Raw genomic sequence first — 15,865 nt, 5'->3', positions numbered from 1 at the left:
TGTACCCACCGCCACGCCGGATCTGTGCCCCGTATCCTTCCTCAGTCTCTCTGTACGCACCGCCGCCCCGGATCTGTGCACCGTATCCCTCCAGTCTCTCTCTGTACCCACCGCCGCCCCGGATCTGTGCCCCATATCCCTCCTCAGTCTCTCTCTGTACCCACCGCCGCCCCGTGTCTGTGCCCCGTATCCCTCCTCAGTCTCTCTCTGTACCCACTGCCGCACCGGATCTGTGCCCCGTATCCCTCCTCAGTCTCTCTCTGTACGCACCGCCGCCCCAGATCTTTGCACCGTATGCCTCCTCAGTCTCTATGTGCCCACCGCGGCCCCGGATCTGTGCACCGTATACCCCCTCAGTCTCTCTGTGCCCACCGCCGCCCCGGATCTGTGCACCGTATGCCTCCTCAGTCTCTGTACCCACTACCGCCCCGGATCTGTGCACCGTATGCCTCCTCAGTCTCTCTCTGTGCCCACCGCCGCCCCGGATCTGTGCACCGTATCCCCCCTCAGTCTCTCTGTGCCCACCGCCGCCCCTGATCTGTGCACTGTATGCCTCCTCAGTCTCTACCCACCGCTGCCCCGGATCTGTGCACCATATGCCTCCTCAGTCTCTCTCTGTGCCCACCGTCGCCCCGGATCTGTGCGCAGCCTCTGCTCTGTACTCCACCGTTCCAAATCTGTACACCGTCTCCGTATCCCCCGCCGCTCCAGATCTGTGCACCATCTCCCTCTTCCGTCTCTATCCCCCGCCGCTCCAGATCTGTGCACCATCTCCCTCTTCCGTCTCTATCCCCGCCGCTCCAGATCTGTGCACCATCTCCCTCTTCCGTCTCTGTATCCCCGCCGCTCCAGATCTGTGCACCATCTCCCTCTTCCGTCTCTGTATCCCCCGCCGCTCTAGATCTGTGCACCATCTCCCTCTTCCGTCTCTGTATCCCCGCCGCTCCAGATCTGTGCACCATCTCCCTCTTCCAACTCTGTATCCCCCGCCGCTCTAGATCTGTGCACCATCTCCCTCCTCCGTCTCTGTATCCCCCGCCATCCAGATCTGTGCACCATCTCCCTCTTCCGTCTCTATCCCCGCCGCTCCAGATCTGTGCACCATCTCCCTCTTCCGTCTCTGTATCCCCCGCCGCTCCAGATCTGTGCACCATCTCCCTCTTCCGTCTCTGTATCCCCTGCCATCCAGATCTGTGCACCATCTCCCTCTTCCGTCTATCCCCGCCGCTCCAGATCTGTGCACCATCTCCCTCTTCCGTCTCTGTATCCCCCGCCATCCAGATCTGTGCACCATCTCTCTCTTCCGTCTCTATCCCCGCCGCTCCAGATCTGCACCATCTCCCTCTTCCATCTCTGTATCCCCCGCCACTCCAGATCTGTGCACCATCTTCGTCTCTGTATCCTGTGGGGGAGGGAGGATACGGAGCGCTCGTTACCTCGTGGTCTCGCTGCTGCGCGGTGATCTGTTATCACCTGTGTATGGCGCCGTTTGGCCACATCTACCGCTCTGCTTGGTTGTCACGGCAGCTTCAGGGCCTCATTCATTGAATCCTGTGCTGTGATTGGCTGTTTGTGTTGCCATAGCTACCGCTGTCCTTTGCTTTCTGGAATCATCCAGTCGGTGAGGATCGGTGTCATGGCTGCCGCCTGCGAGTAACGTAAGCTCCTGCCAGCGGCTCCTCAGCGACCGCCATGACTTGTTCTTTATCATTGTCCCACGGTGATTATAGGACCCCGCCACACAAGCAGACGGCCATCTTGTGCGGCCCCCATTTCTCAGCCTCCAGTCTTTGGCTTTATGTTGTAGGGATCATGTGTGAGAAGTTGTTGTGCTGCAGGAGGGATCTGTCCGCAGCCATCCACCGCGCGCTGGAGGGGCCGCCCGCCATCAGGCTCCTGCACGCTCCATCCTCCCCCATCACCAACCACACATGGGGGCAGGACGTAGTCAGGCACGAGCGAGAGGAGGGCTGCCCCGACTGGAAGCCATTGTCCGGGGGTGACCTCACCACGCACCTCCGCAACACCACATCACCGAACCTAAGGTACGAGCAACGGCGTCCACCCATGGGAGCAGGGTCCTGAATGATGGACAGCGGGTCCTGAATGATGGACAGCGGGTCCTGAATGATGGACAGCGGGTCCTGAATGATGGACAGCGGGTCCTGAATGATGGACAGCGGGTCCACCGGTCCCAGCCGGAGGTGCAGGCACAGTGTAGAAGGGAGGAGAGCCCCAGCACAGGCGCAGCGTTAACCAAGGAGAGCCCCAGTCCATTCTAATAGTAATGAATCCCAGTGCAGCATAGTTTATAAATGAGACCCCAGTATACAAGGCACGCACTGTAGCAGAACAATAAACCTCAGTGCAGCTCAGCAGACCAGTGTTAGTGAAGTGCAGTTTCCTAAAGACGCGCAGGCGCAGTGTTCCCAGAGTGATGGGCCCCAGCGCCGTGTACAAGGGAGGAGAGCCCCAGCGCCGTGTACAAGGGAGGAGAGCCCCAGTGCCGTGTACAAGGGAGGAGAGCCCCAGTGCAGGTGCAGTGTACAAGGGAGGAGAGCCCCAGTGCAGGCCCAGTGTACAAGGGTGGAGAGCCCCAGTGCAGGTGCAGGGTACAAGGGAGGAGAGCCCCAGTGCAGGTGCAGTGTACAAGGGAGGAGAGCCCCAGTGCAGGTGCAGTATACAAGGGAGGAGAGCCCCAGTGCAGGCGCAGTGTAGAAGGGAGAAGAGCCCCAGGGCAGTGTACAAGGGAGGAGAGCCCCAGTGCAGGTGCAGTGTACAAGGGAGGAGAGCCCCAGTGCAGGCCCAGTGTACAAGGGTGGAGAGCCCCAGTGCAGGTGCAGGGTACAAGGGAGGAGAGCCCCAGTGCAGGCGTAGTGTACAAGGAAGGAGAGCCCCAGTGCAGGTGCAGGGTACAAGGGAGGAGAGCCCCAGTGCAGGCGCAGTGTACAAGGGAGGAGAGCCCCAGCGCAGGCGCAGTATACAAGGGAGGAGAGCCCCAGCGCAGGCGCAGTATACAAGGGAGGAGAGCCCCAGCGCAGGCGCAGTATACAAGGGAGGAGAGCCCCAGCGCAGGCGCAGTATACAAGGGAGGAGAGCCCCAGCGCAGGCGCAGTATACAAGGGAGGAGAGCACCAATGCAGGCGCAGTGTACAAGGGTGTAGAGCCCCAGTGCAGGCGCTGTGTTCCAAGAGTGATGGGCTCCGGTGTAGCATATGCATTTTACCAGGAAGGGTGTAGCACATGAAGCACATGGACCACCCTGATGCTTCATAAAACATTGTAATGATTTGCCCCAAACCTCTCACAGAATGCAGTCTGACAACCAGTGAGGGAGAGAAATTGCAGCTGCATCCCCCTCCTCCCTGTAATGTCTCGGCCTGAAGTGCAGCGGGGACAGAGGTGATCCTGCGCTGTCGCTGAATGTGGTTCTGTGATATTACTGTTCTGGATGCAGGATATTCACACCTGGGCCAGAACCAGCACTGGGGCCCAGGATCTGAGCCCTGGAGGCCACACACTAGGTTGGACCTCACCCATTTCTTCCTTCCATGCAGTGCGGCATGTCTGCCATCTCTACATGACTGGGACCTCACTCAGGATCTGCTGGACCTCATTGGTGAGCTCACAGGATGACCCCCAAAGGCTACAGACCCCCTCTCACAAAGCAGGTACAGATCAGTGAATCTTGTGAAATTTGAGTTATTTGTGGTGAATCGAATGTCCTCCATAGCCTCCATTTACCCTGGAAAGACAGGTAGGCCTCAGGTCTCCATCTAGCCAAGATGTACGGGGAGTGATGAGCACACCTGAGGGATGCTCGGCCCCGAGACTTCACACTGCTGAAACCTGTTCCTAAAATGATCCCCCTCCATCGTGAGTCAGACGGCTCTGTCACTGCCTGTAAATCCAGGTGAGGCTGCGCCGGGGCCTACCGACAAAACCCACCGGCCTAGACCTGGAGTCCAGGCCAAATCCAGTTGGACCATGCATTTTATGAGCGCAGGGCCTGGATGGTGACATCTGTCCCCCATGATGCGCAAACCACAGGAAGCAAAGGCTCAAGCTGCCATTTCTGCTGATTAGCTTCTCCAACTACGAGTCGGTGACAAAAATGAACACTACCACCGTCTTATGTTCCCAATCCTGCGCAGACGCTTACAAGGGCAATTCACACCAGTCAAAAAGGAAAAGAAAAATTGGGGGCAAAAAATGGTGTAAATTAAATGGTGACCACTATGGAAGCCAAGATTTGATTTACGGTTGGTAGTTGCTGTTCTCTTTTATGTTCAGTCGTCCTTACCAAATTCTGCAGCATCTTCCAAAGACACAAAACCTGTATCCCTCATCATCAGCCGCTGCCAGAGTGCGAGATGACAAGTGGCAGGTCCTCTGTGGCCATGACACCATCAGCCAGCGCTTTCCCCTGCTCGTACCGACGCTCCAACCTGTGCAGCATTGCAACCAGGCCGGTCACTGGAGATCCTGGAGGCTGATCTTCACCACGCAAGTATGGTGGACGTGCCCACACCCCTGAGCACCATCTTACCCAAAGGAGCATACTAGTTTACAAATGTGGCACAATCACATCGAGGGCACAGTAACATGGAGCATGGCGGCCCTGATGTCTCGTTCTGCCCAGGCGCAGGTGAGGAACCATCCAGTGCCACATTTGACCCCACGTTCTGTTGTTGTGGACAGATTGTCCTAGTACACACCTGGTGCACTTGTCTAGTGTGGTGGCAATCATTTCTACATCATCTTAGTGGGCCATGAAGGATGCATGAAGCCCCAGCCATGACTGCAGCTGTCCACAGTGGAGCGCACCTGCAATTTCATGGAGCAGTCCACAGTTTCTGCCACGTGAGTATAAGTCAGGAATGGCTACAAGGAATAATGGCGGACAAGCATTGAGGTTACGAGCACATGATCTCCTACAAGGCAGCAGAATCCATGTAGGACAGCGGTGACTGGAGATTACACACAGAGGACAGGACGCACCACAAGCCACACGTGTCTGATGATACGATGCTGAGATCAGGGCTGATGATGGCCGCGGCCCTGCTGCAGGAGGGGTTAGCAGAGGACATTCACGGGAATGAGGGCAGTTTGCTTTTCCCGGATGGGCAGGTGGCTTCTTTTTTGTGGCTACAGAGTCTGCACAATGCAACTATTGCTCCTCTGGCAACATCAAAGAGAATTCAGAGACCCGAGACGCCTACGTGTGGAGCTCGCCGTCTAAACCCCAGCGCCGGCAATCTCCTCCACCAGCAGCAGCTCCTGTACCGATGCTACAGGGGCTTCCCACAAAACGAGAATATAATCAAAAAGTGAATCTCCTATATTCTATAGAGCCATTACACACAGAGTGATCTATTCCACGTGTTTATTTCTGTTAATGTTGATGATTATGGCTTACAGCCAATGAAAACCCAAAAGTCATTATCTCAGTAAATTAGAATACTTTATAACACCAGCTTGGAAATGATTGTAAAATCTGAAATGTTCCCTACTGAAATGTACAGTAAATGCCCTCAATACTTGGTCGGGATCCTTGTGCCTTAATTACTGCATCACTGCGGCGTGGCATGGAGGTGATCAGCCTGTGGCACTGCTGGGGGGCTATGGAAGCCCAGGTTGCTTTGATAGCAGCCTTCAGCTTGTCTCCATTGTAGAGTCTGGTGTCTCATCGTCCTCTTGACAATACTCCGTGGATTCTCTATGGGGTTAAGGTCAGGTGAGTTTGCTGCCAATCAAGCCCAGTGATACTGTTGTTTTTACACCAGGTACTGGTACTTTTGTCAGTGTGGACAGGGGCCAAGTCCTGCTGGAGAATGACATTTCCATCTCCAAGAAGCTTGTCGGCAGAGGGAAGCATGAAGTGCTCTACAATGTCCTGGTAGACGGCTGCGCTGACTTTGGTCTTGATAAAAGCCAGTGGACCTGACTTCTGTGTTCAGACCCTGGCTCTACAGGAGTGAGAGGAGAGAGCTCCACAGCCCCAGCAGATGTCACCCCTCAGGGCAGTAAAAACTGATAAGAAAACCAAGGATCAAAAGCACAGAGCAGTGAGAAACAGATTAACAAGTCCATGGAAGGATCTCCTGGCAGCTGCAATAACACCCCGGTGACATGTGCCATGCAGGAGAAATCCAAAATGGCCACCACTGAAGATTCTCAGTGAGCCTTCCAGCTATCAGCAGAGGGAGGAGGAAATATCTGTAAAGTCCAGCAGGAGGTGAGAGATGAGTAAAGTGCACAGAGAGAAGCAGATGGGAGAGACACGGCTCCAGCAGTATAACCTACAAAGAACTGACTGAAGGTGTCATCAGACACGTCACACCAGAGATGAGGGCCTCCATAGAAAATGCAATGAAGCAGGTGCTGATGGGGCCGAAAGAAGACATCCGACAACATGAAGTGAGACTAGAGGAAGCAGACTAGGACGGCGGGAGGACATAAATGAGCGGGCTGATAAAGACATCAGTTTACTACAGAAACAAGTCCATATTCTGATAGACCGTATTGAAGACCTTGAAAACAGATCACGCAGGAACAACTTCATCAAGCCCAGACACCTTCAGAGAATGTTTGAAGATGATCTACTAGAGGCTCTGGGAATAGCTTCTCCAAGGAGGGTAGAACGGGCACACAGAATAGGCCCTCAGAGGCTGAATAATACGACAGAGACCATGGCAAGCAATAGCCAAGTACTGGACTTTAACAATAAGGAGAACATACTGCGAGCGTTCAGACACCGCAGAGAGACAGTCACTTCTCAAGGGCACAAAATTATCATTTTCAATTACTTCTGTGGAGGTGAATAAGTGGCACAAAATGGTCAGTGAAGGTTGTTCCTGGCTATTTAGAAACCACATACAGTTCCAGTTACTGTATCTGGCCATATTTAAAGTACGGCACACAGATGGCTCAACAAAACACTGCCAAAATCCACCAGACGCAGAAGAATACGTACTGAAGCTGCTGGGGAAAACCGGACAAGATGAAACAGAGGAAATCACCGCAACAGGGGAGAAGAGCCGAAGAAAGTACAGAGAGAAAAGAGTGTGAACACCGAACATACAATCCAAAGATGAAAATCTCCTAATATGCGCCTTGTATCATGGAATGTAAAGGGCTCAGAGCCGCGGCCACAATGACGCTTCTGCCGCACTTACAGAAACTAAGATATTGCATCATCGCCGGAAACACATGTATGTTTAGGATGAGAGCAATGTGGGTGGGAGAGGTGCCTGGATCATCGGGAGGGAAGAGGGGCAGGTGGTCTAATATTACTACCCAAACATAACCGACAGTAAAGCAGGTGGAACGGGACATAATGCTAAAGCTAGAGACACGGAGGAAATCTGCATAATCAATATATATGCACCCAACACAGAACAAAAACACTTTTTTGAGCAATTAGGTTCTAACAGTGCAAAACACAACAAAGAAAATGATGGAGGAGATAACAACAACACCCACCATAGAGAAAGATAGACTGAGCCCTCTGGGGAGAATGAGTTAGAGGGCACAGATCTGTCAGATGCCTGGAGAATAGAGCCGCCTAATGAACGAGAAGTTACGCACGTTTCCCACCCATTGACTATATATTTGTGAGCAGAGGGCTACTAGATGCAAAAAAAAAAGACAAAAATTGAGGAAATGGTTATTGTTATGACCTGGTGGTTAAGAGGCCATACTGATATGACCTGGTGGCTAAAACGCAACATGGGACGAGCTCTGAGAAGGTGGTATCTCTACTGACCGCAATCCCTAATCCTAATAACACTAGTAATAGCCGTGGGATGTTCCTGACTCTCCCTAGACACCTCTTCACAGCCTAAGAACTAACTACCCCTAAAGAAGGAAATAGAAAGCTATCTTGCCTCAGAGAAAACCTCAAAAGGAAAGACAGCCCCCCACAAATATTGACTGTGAGTGAAGAGGGAAATGACGTACACAGAAATGAAATCAGATTTCAGCAAAGGAGGCCAATACTAAACTTGATAGAGAGAAAAGGATACTGTGCGGTCAGTATTAAAAACTACAAAATCCACGCAGAGTTTACAAAAATGAACTCCACACCGACTCACGGTGTGGAGGGGCAAATCTGCTTTCCCAGAGCTTCCAGCTAGCCTGAATATGACATAGTGACAAGCTGGACAAAAAGAGACATATTTGCAGAGCAATAGAGTTCAGGCAAATGGACAAACAAAAACTTAGCAAAAACTTATCTTTTGCTGACAAGGACAGGCCATATGAGAAATCCAAGGAGAGAACCAAATCCAACCAAGAACATTGACAGCTGGCATGAACTAAAGCCCAGAGCAGGTTTAAATAACAAACCCAGGCAAGGCGATTAGTGAAGGCAGCTGCCACAGCTACCTAAAGGAGCAGCAGTTCCACTCGAAACCACCAGAGGGAGCCCAAGGGAGGAACTCACAAAAATACCATTAGCAACCACAGGAGGGAGCTCCAGAACGGAATTCACAACAGTACCCCCCCCCCCTTGAGGAGGGGTCACCGAACCCTCACCAGAGCTCCCAGGCCGATCAGGACGAGCCAAATGGAAAGCACGAACCAAATCGGCAGCATGAACATCGGAGGCAACAACCCAAGAATTATCCTCCTGGCCATAACCCTTCCACTTGACCAGATATTGAAGCTTCCGCCTCGAAAAACGAGAATCCAAAATCTTCTCCACCACATATTCCAATTCCCCCTCAACCAACACCGGAGCAGGAGGGTCAACGGAGGGAACCATAGGTACCACATATCTCCGCAACAAAGATCTATGGAACACATGAATGGAAAAGGAAGCTGGAAGGGCCAAACGAAAAGACACCGGATTGAAATTTCAGAAATCTTATAAGGCCCAATAAAGAGGCTTGAACTTAGGGAAGAAACCTTCATAGGAACATGACGAGAAGACAACCAGACCAAATCCCCAACACGAAGCCGGGGACCAACACACCGACGACGGATAGCAAAACGTTGAGCCTTTTCCTGAGACAACGTCAAATTGTCCACCACATCAGTCCAAATTTGCTGCAACCTGTCCACCACAGAATCCACACCAGGACAATCAGAAGGCTCAAGCTGCCCCGAAGAAAAACGAGGATGAAAACCAAAATTACAAAAGAAAGGTGAAACCAAGGTAGCCGAACTAGCCCGATTATTAAGGGCAAACTCGGCCAATGGCAAAAAGGTCACCCAATCATCCTGATCAGCAGACACGAAGCATCTCAAATAGGTTTCCAAGGTCTGATTGGTTCGCTCCGTTTGGCCATTTGTCTGAGGATGGAACGCTGAAGAAAAAGACAAATCAATGCCCATTCTAGCACAAAAGGCCCGCCAAAACCTGGAAACAAACTGGGAACCTCTGTCAGACACAATATTCTCCGGAATGCCATGCAAATGAACCACATGCTGAAAAAATAATGGAACCAAATCAGAGGAGGAAGGCAACTTAGCCAACGGTACCAAATGGACCATCTTAGAAAACCGGTCACAAACCACCCAGATGACAGACATCTTCTGAGAAACAGGAAGATCAGAAATAAAATCCATGGAAATATGCGTCCAGGGCCTCTCAGGAATAGGCAAAGGCAAAAGCAACCCACTGGCACGGGAACAGCAAGGCTTAGCCCGAGCACAGGTCCCACAGGACTGCACAAACGAACGCACATCCCGCGACAAGGAAGGCCACCAAAAGGACCTAGCCACCAAATCTCTGGTACCGAAAATTCCAGGGTGACCAGCCAACACCGAACAATGAACCTCAGAAATTACCCTGCTAGTCCATCTATCAGGAACAAACAGTTTCCCCACAGGACAGCGGTCAGGTTTATCAGCCTGAAACTCCTGAAGTACCCGCCGCAAATCAGGGGAGATGGCAGAAAGAATCACCCCCTCCTTGAGGATCCCAGCCGCCTCAAGAACTCCCGGAGAATCAGGCAAAAAACTCCTAGAAAGGGCATCAGCCTTCACATTCTTAGATCCCGGAATATACGAGACCACAAAATCAAAACGTGAGAAAAACAGAGACCACCGAGCTTGTCTAGGATTCAACCGCTTAGCAGACTCGAGGTAAATCAGATTCTTATGATCAGTCAAGACCACCACGTGATGCTTGGCTCCCTCAAGCCAATGTCGCCACTCCTCAAATGCCCACTTCATAGCCAACATCTCCCAATTGCCGACATCATAATTACGCTCAGCAGTCGAAAACTTTCTGGAGAAGAAAGCACATGGTTTCATCAAAGAGCCATCAGATTTTCTCTGAGACAAAACGTCCCCGCCCCAATCTCAGAAGCATCAACCTCAACCTGAAAAGGGAGAGAAACATCTGGCTGACGCAACACAGGGGCAGAAGTAAAACGACGTTTAAGCTCCTGAAAAGCCTCAACAGCCGCAGAGGACCAATTCATCACATCAGCACCCTTCCTCGTCAAATCGGTCAGAGGCTTCACCACACTAGAAAAATTAGCAATAAAGCGGCGATAAAAATTGGCAAAGCCCAAAAATTCCTGAAGGCTCTTTACAGATGTAGGTTGAGTCCAATCATGAATGGCCTGGACTTTAACATGGTCCATTTCAATAGCCGAGGGAGAAAAAATGAAACCCAAAAAAGAAACCTGAACTCCAAAGAGGCACTTAGACCCCTTCACAAACAACGCATTAGCACGAAGGACCTGAAATACCATCCTAACCTGCTTCACATGAGACTCCCAATCATCAGAGAAAACCAAAATATCATCCAAATACACAATCATGAATTTATCCAGATAATTCCGGAAGATATCATGCATAAAGGACTGAAACACAGATGGAGCATTAGAGAGCCCGAATGGCATCACAAGATATTCAAAATGGCCCTCGGGCGTATTAAATGCTGTTTTCCATTCATCACCTTGTTTAATACGCACGAGATTATACGCCCCTCGAAGGTCGATTTTAGTAAACCAACTGGCACCCTTAATCCGAGCAAACAAATCAGAAAGTAAAGGTAAAGGGTACTGGAATTTGACCATGATCTTATTGAGAAGGCGATAATCTATACAGGGTCTCAAGGAGCCATCCTTCTTGGCAACAAAAAAAAATCCCGCTCCCAATGGTGACGAAGACGGGCGAATAAGCCCCTTCTCCAAGGACTCCTTTACATAACTCCGCATAGCGGCATGCTCTGGCACAGACAGATTGAAAAGTCGGCCCTTAGGAAACTTACAGCCAGGAATCAAATTAATGGCACAATCGCAGTCCCTATGAGGAGGCAGGGAACTGGACTTGGGCTCATCAAATATATCCTGGAAATCCGACAAAATCTCAGGAACATCAGAAGAAGGGGACGAGGAAATGGACATCAAAGGAATATCACTATGTATCCCCTGACAACCCCAACCAGTTACAGACATAGATCTCCTATCCAGCACTGGATTATGTACCTGTAACCATGGAAAACCCAGCACAACAACATCATGCAAATTATGCAACACCAAAAAGCGAATATTTTCCTGATGTGCTGGAGCCATGTACATGGTTAACTGTGTCCAGTACTGAGGTTTATTCTTGGCCAATGGCGTAGCATCAATCCCCCTCAAGGGAATAGGAATCTGCAAAGGCTCCAAGGAAAAACCACAGCGCTTGGCAAATTCTAAGTCCATTAAGTTCAGGGCAGCGCCAGAATCCACAAATGCCATAACAGAAAAGGATGACAATGAGCAAATCAGGGTAACAGACAAGAGAAATTTAGGCTGTACAGTACTAATAGTAACAGACCTTGGGACCCTCTTAGTACGCTTAGGGCAATCAGAAATAGCATGAGCAGAATCACCACAGTAAAAACACAGGCCATTCTGACGTCTGAATTTCTGCCTTTCTGCTCTAGTCAAAATCCTATCACATTGCATAGGCTCAGGACTCTGCTCAGAGGACACTGCCATATGGTGCACCACCTTGCGCTCGCGCAAGCGCCGATCAATCTGAATGGCCAAAGATTTTGACTCATTCAGACCAGCAGGCATAGGAAACCCCACCATAACATCTTTCAGGGCTTCAGAAAGACCCTTTCTGAAAATAGCTGCCAGGGCATACTCATTCCATTTTGTGAGCACAGACCACTTTCTAAATTTCTGGCAGTATACTTCTGCTGCTTCCTGACCTTGACACAGAGCCAGCAAAGTTTTTTCTGCCTGATCCACAGAATTAGGCTCGTCATACAGCAATCCGAGCGCTTGAAAAAATGCGTCAATATTGAGCAATGCAGGATTTCCTGGCTCAAGGGAGAATGCCCAGTCCTGCGGGTCACCACGCAGCAAAGAAATAACAATCTTCACCTGCTGAATGGGATCACCAGAGGAACGGGGTCTCAGAGCAAAAAAACAATCTGCAATTATTGTTAAAGTTCAAAAATTTAGATCTATCCCCAGAAAATAAATCAGGAATAGGAATTCTAGGCTCTAATACCGGAGTCTGGACAACATAATCTTGGATTGGATACTCTGTACCCTTGCAGCGAGTTGATCCACGCGCAAGGACAGACCCTGAACCTCCATATCAGCACCAAAATCCTGAACCACCCAGAGATTAAGGGGGAAAAAAAGACAAAACAAGCTACAAAGGAAAAATAAAATGACTCAGAACTTTCTTTTCCCTCTTTTGAGATGCATTTAACACATTGTGGGCCAGCTGTACTGTTATGACCTGGTGGTTAAGAGGCCATACTGATATGACCTGGTGGCTAAAACGCAACATGGGATGAGCTCTGAGAAGGTGGTATCTCTACCGACCGCAGTCCCTAATCCTAACAACAACACTAGTAATAGCCGTGGGATGTTCCTGACTCTCCCTAGACACCTCTTCACAGCCTAAGAACTAACTACCCCTAAAGAAGGAAATAGAAAGCTATCTTGCCTCAGAGAAAACCCCAAAAGGAAAGACAGCCCCCCACAAATATTGACTGTGAGTGGAGAGGGAAATGACGTACACAGAAATGGAATCAGATTTCAGCAAAGGAGGCCAATACTAACTTGATAGACAGAGAGAAAAGGATACTGTGCGGTCAGTATTAAAAACTACAAAATCCACGCAGAGTTTACAAAAATGAACTCCACACCGACTCACGGTGTGGAGGGGCAAATCTGCTTTCCCAGAGCTTCCAGCTAGCCTGAATATGACATAATGACAAGCTGGACAAAAAGAGACATATTTGCAGAGCAATAGAGTCCAGGCAAATGGACAAACAAAAACTTAGCAAAAACTTATCTTTTGCTGACAAGGACAGGCCATATGAGAAATCCAAGGAGAGAACCAAATCCAACCAAGAACATTGACAGCTGGCATGAACTAAAGCCCAGAGCAGGTTTAAATAACAAACCCAGGCAAGGCGATTAGTGAAGGCAGCTGCCACAGCTACCTAAAGGAGCAGCAGTTCCACTCGAAACCACCAGAGGGAGCCCAAGGGCAGAACTCACAAAAATACCATTAGCAACCACAGGAGGGAGCTCCAGAACGGAATTCACAACAGGTTATTTCAGATCATGCACCAATATCTCTAAATTTTTACATGAGCAATTTCCAAAGGGAACGGAGATTACATCCGGAGCTTCCCATCATTAGAGACCAGCAATCTAAAGTGATGATGGAACAATGGTGGGAGGAGGATTCTGACCACAGGCGGCTGATCTGAGGCCACAGGCGGCTGATCTGAGGCCACAGACATACTGGGAGGCAGGGAAGGCGGTCGTGAGAGGGAAGCCAAGAGCCTTTGTGCATACATTAAAAAAACAAACACTAAATAGGAGGAACTTAGCAGGAAATTAAGGGAGAAGTACTTGTGCCTTCAACAACAAAAAACAGCAGAAGCCAGAGAAGAATGGAGGGAGGCCGAAAGAGACTAACAATGGGCGGAAAAATGAGAATTTAGAAAGACGCAGATGGAATCTGAGTTGAGAAGATCTGGAGATAAGGCAGGAAAGCAATTAGCAAACTGGTAAAGGGGAGGAAGGGAAAGAGCCATATATTAAGGCAAGACTAGAGAGGGCTCAATGCTAGCTAATCCCAGGGAAATAAACTCAACCCTGCCGAGGTTTATAAACATTTATATTTGGAGGAGGCCAAGGGCACAAACTGGTGGAGACTTTCTAAAATCATTAACAGTTATGCTGAAAGCTCCATTACAGAGGAAGAAGTGAGGAGTAGCATTGGGGAATGTCAGCTGGAAAAGCTCTGCACCGGGTGGGCTCATGGGCAATTTTTTTTTATAAAGCCATGACCCAACAAATAACCCCTACTTTGACTGTATGGTATAACGAATTGCTACGGGGGAGGGGGAGATATGTTATTGGGCACTGATGTGGCTCATATTAGCCCATTACCAAAGGAAGGGACAAGATGTGGAGGGCCCAGCATCCTATAGACCGATATCCTGGATATCAAAATAAGATCCAAACTCCTGGCGCACAGACTAGCAGAGATACTCCCACCATCAGTAACACCCGCGCAGGTGGGCTTTGAGGAAGGTAGGAGTGCGGTCACAAATGTAAGACGTACACTGTTGGCCATCGATGTAATAAATAAAAACGGTGGAGGTAAGCCACTCTGGGTACACTAGATGCAGAGAAGGCTTTCGAGAAGGTGAGGTGGAATTGGGTAGGACACTTTGAGGTGGAATTGGGTAGGACACATTATGGACAAAATTCAGACATTTTATAAAAGCCCTGTATGCTAACCCCGCAGCAAGAATTCAACCCTCGGCTCATCCATCGGCGAATTTCCCACTTGGAAAGTAAACACGTCAGGGATGTCCTCTGTCCCCCGCTTACATCTCACATGGCACAATACAGAGAACATGAAGTGTTTGAAGGGATATCAATCGGGGACATGAAGCTTCAGGCCTCGTACTGTGCAGATCATATCATGCTCTACATGGCTCAGGTGGCAGGAGATCTGCCCGGGGTCCTAGATCTTATGGAAAATCTTGGTAGGTTTTCAGGATTCACTGTAATGTGAAATTATCCACTTAACAGATAAAGGCAGAAGCAATATGGTAGAAAAGAAAATATAACACCCTTGGGTATGAAGCTAGGTAGAAATCCAGAGTCGATATATAATTTATACTTTCCTTCAGGAATTAGGCGAAAACATTTGCCTTTGAGTCTTTTTTGCAGGATTCATCTTTTAACGATGAGTTTTTCAAAACTCGTGTATCCATTACAGCCCAGGCCTGTTCTCCTAAAGCGTGTGGACATGGGAAACGTATACTCGGCTGTGGTGAAATATGTACAGTCATGGCCAAAAGTATTGACACCTCTGCAATTCTGTCAGATAATACTCAGTTTCTTCCTGAAAATGATTGCAAACACAAATTCTTTGGTATTATTATCACATTAAAAAACACAAAAGAGAATGAAGCAAAAAGCAAAACATTGATCATTTCACACAAAACTCCAAAAATGGGCCAGACAAAAGTGTTGGCACCCTCAGCCTAATACTTGGTTGCACAACCTTTAGCCAAAATACCTGCGACCAACCGCTTCCGGTAACCATCGATGAGTTTCTTACAATGCTCTGCTGGAATTTTAGACCATTCTTCTTTGGCAAACTGCTCCAGGTCCCTGATATTTGAAGGGTGCCTTCTCCAAACTGCCATTTTTAGATCTCTCCACAGGTGTTCTATGGGATTCAGGTCTGGACTCATTGCTGGCCACCTTAGAAGTCTCCAGTGCTTTCTCTCAAACCATTTTCTAGTGCTTTTTGAACTGTGTTTTGGGTAATTGTCCTGCTGGAAGACCCATGACCTCTGAGGGAGACGCAGCTTTCTCACACTGGGCCCCACATTATGCTGCAAAATTTGTTGGTAGTC

At 49.4% G+C, this 15,865-nt stretch overlaps 1 long non-coding RNA gene across 1 annotated transcript; it reads left to right on the top strand.

The window, feature by feature from the left end:
* Positions 1-944: 944 nt before the first annotated feature.
* LOC143787967 (uncharacterized) lies at positions 945-13,786 on the top strand. Its single transcript, XR_013218517.1, has 3 exons — positions 945-2,565; positions 2,606-7,668; positions 13,529-13,786. It is a non-coding gene; the product is annotated as an uncharacterized LOC143787967 (long non-coding RNA).
* Positions 13,787-15,865: the final 2,079 nt, after the last annotated feature.

Source organism: Ranitomeya variabilis, chromosome 8 (assembly GCF_051348905.1).
Source record: "Ranitomeya variabilis isolate aRanVar5 chromosome 8, aRanVar5.hap1, whole genome shotgun sequence".
Taxonomy (NCBI): domain Eukaryota; kingdom Metazoa; phylum Chordata; class Amphibia; order Anura; family Dendrobatidae; genus Ranitomeya; species Ranitomeya variabilis.
The sequence above is the reverse complement of the archived record's forward strand: the minus strand, read 5'-3'. Positions and strand labels throughout refer to the sequence as shown.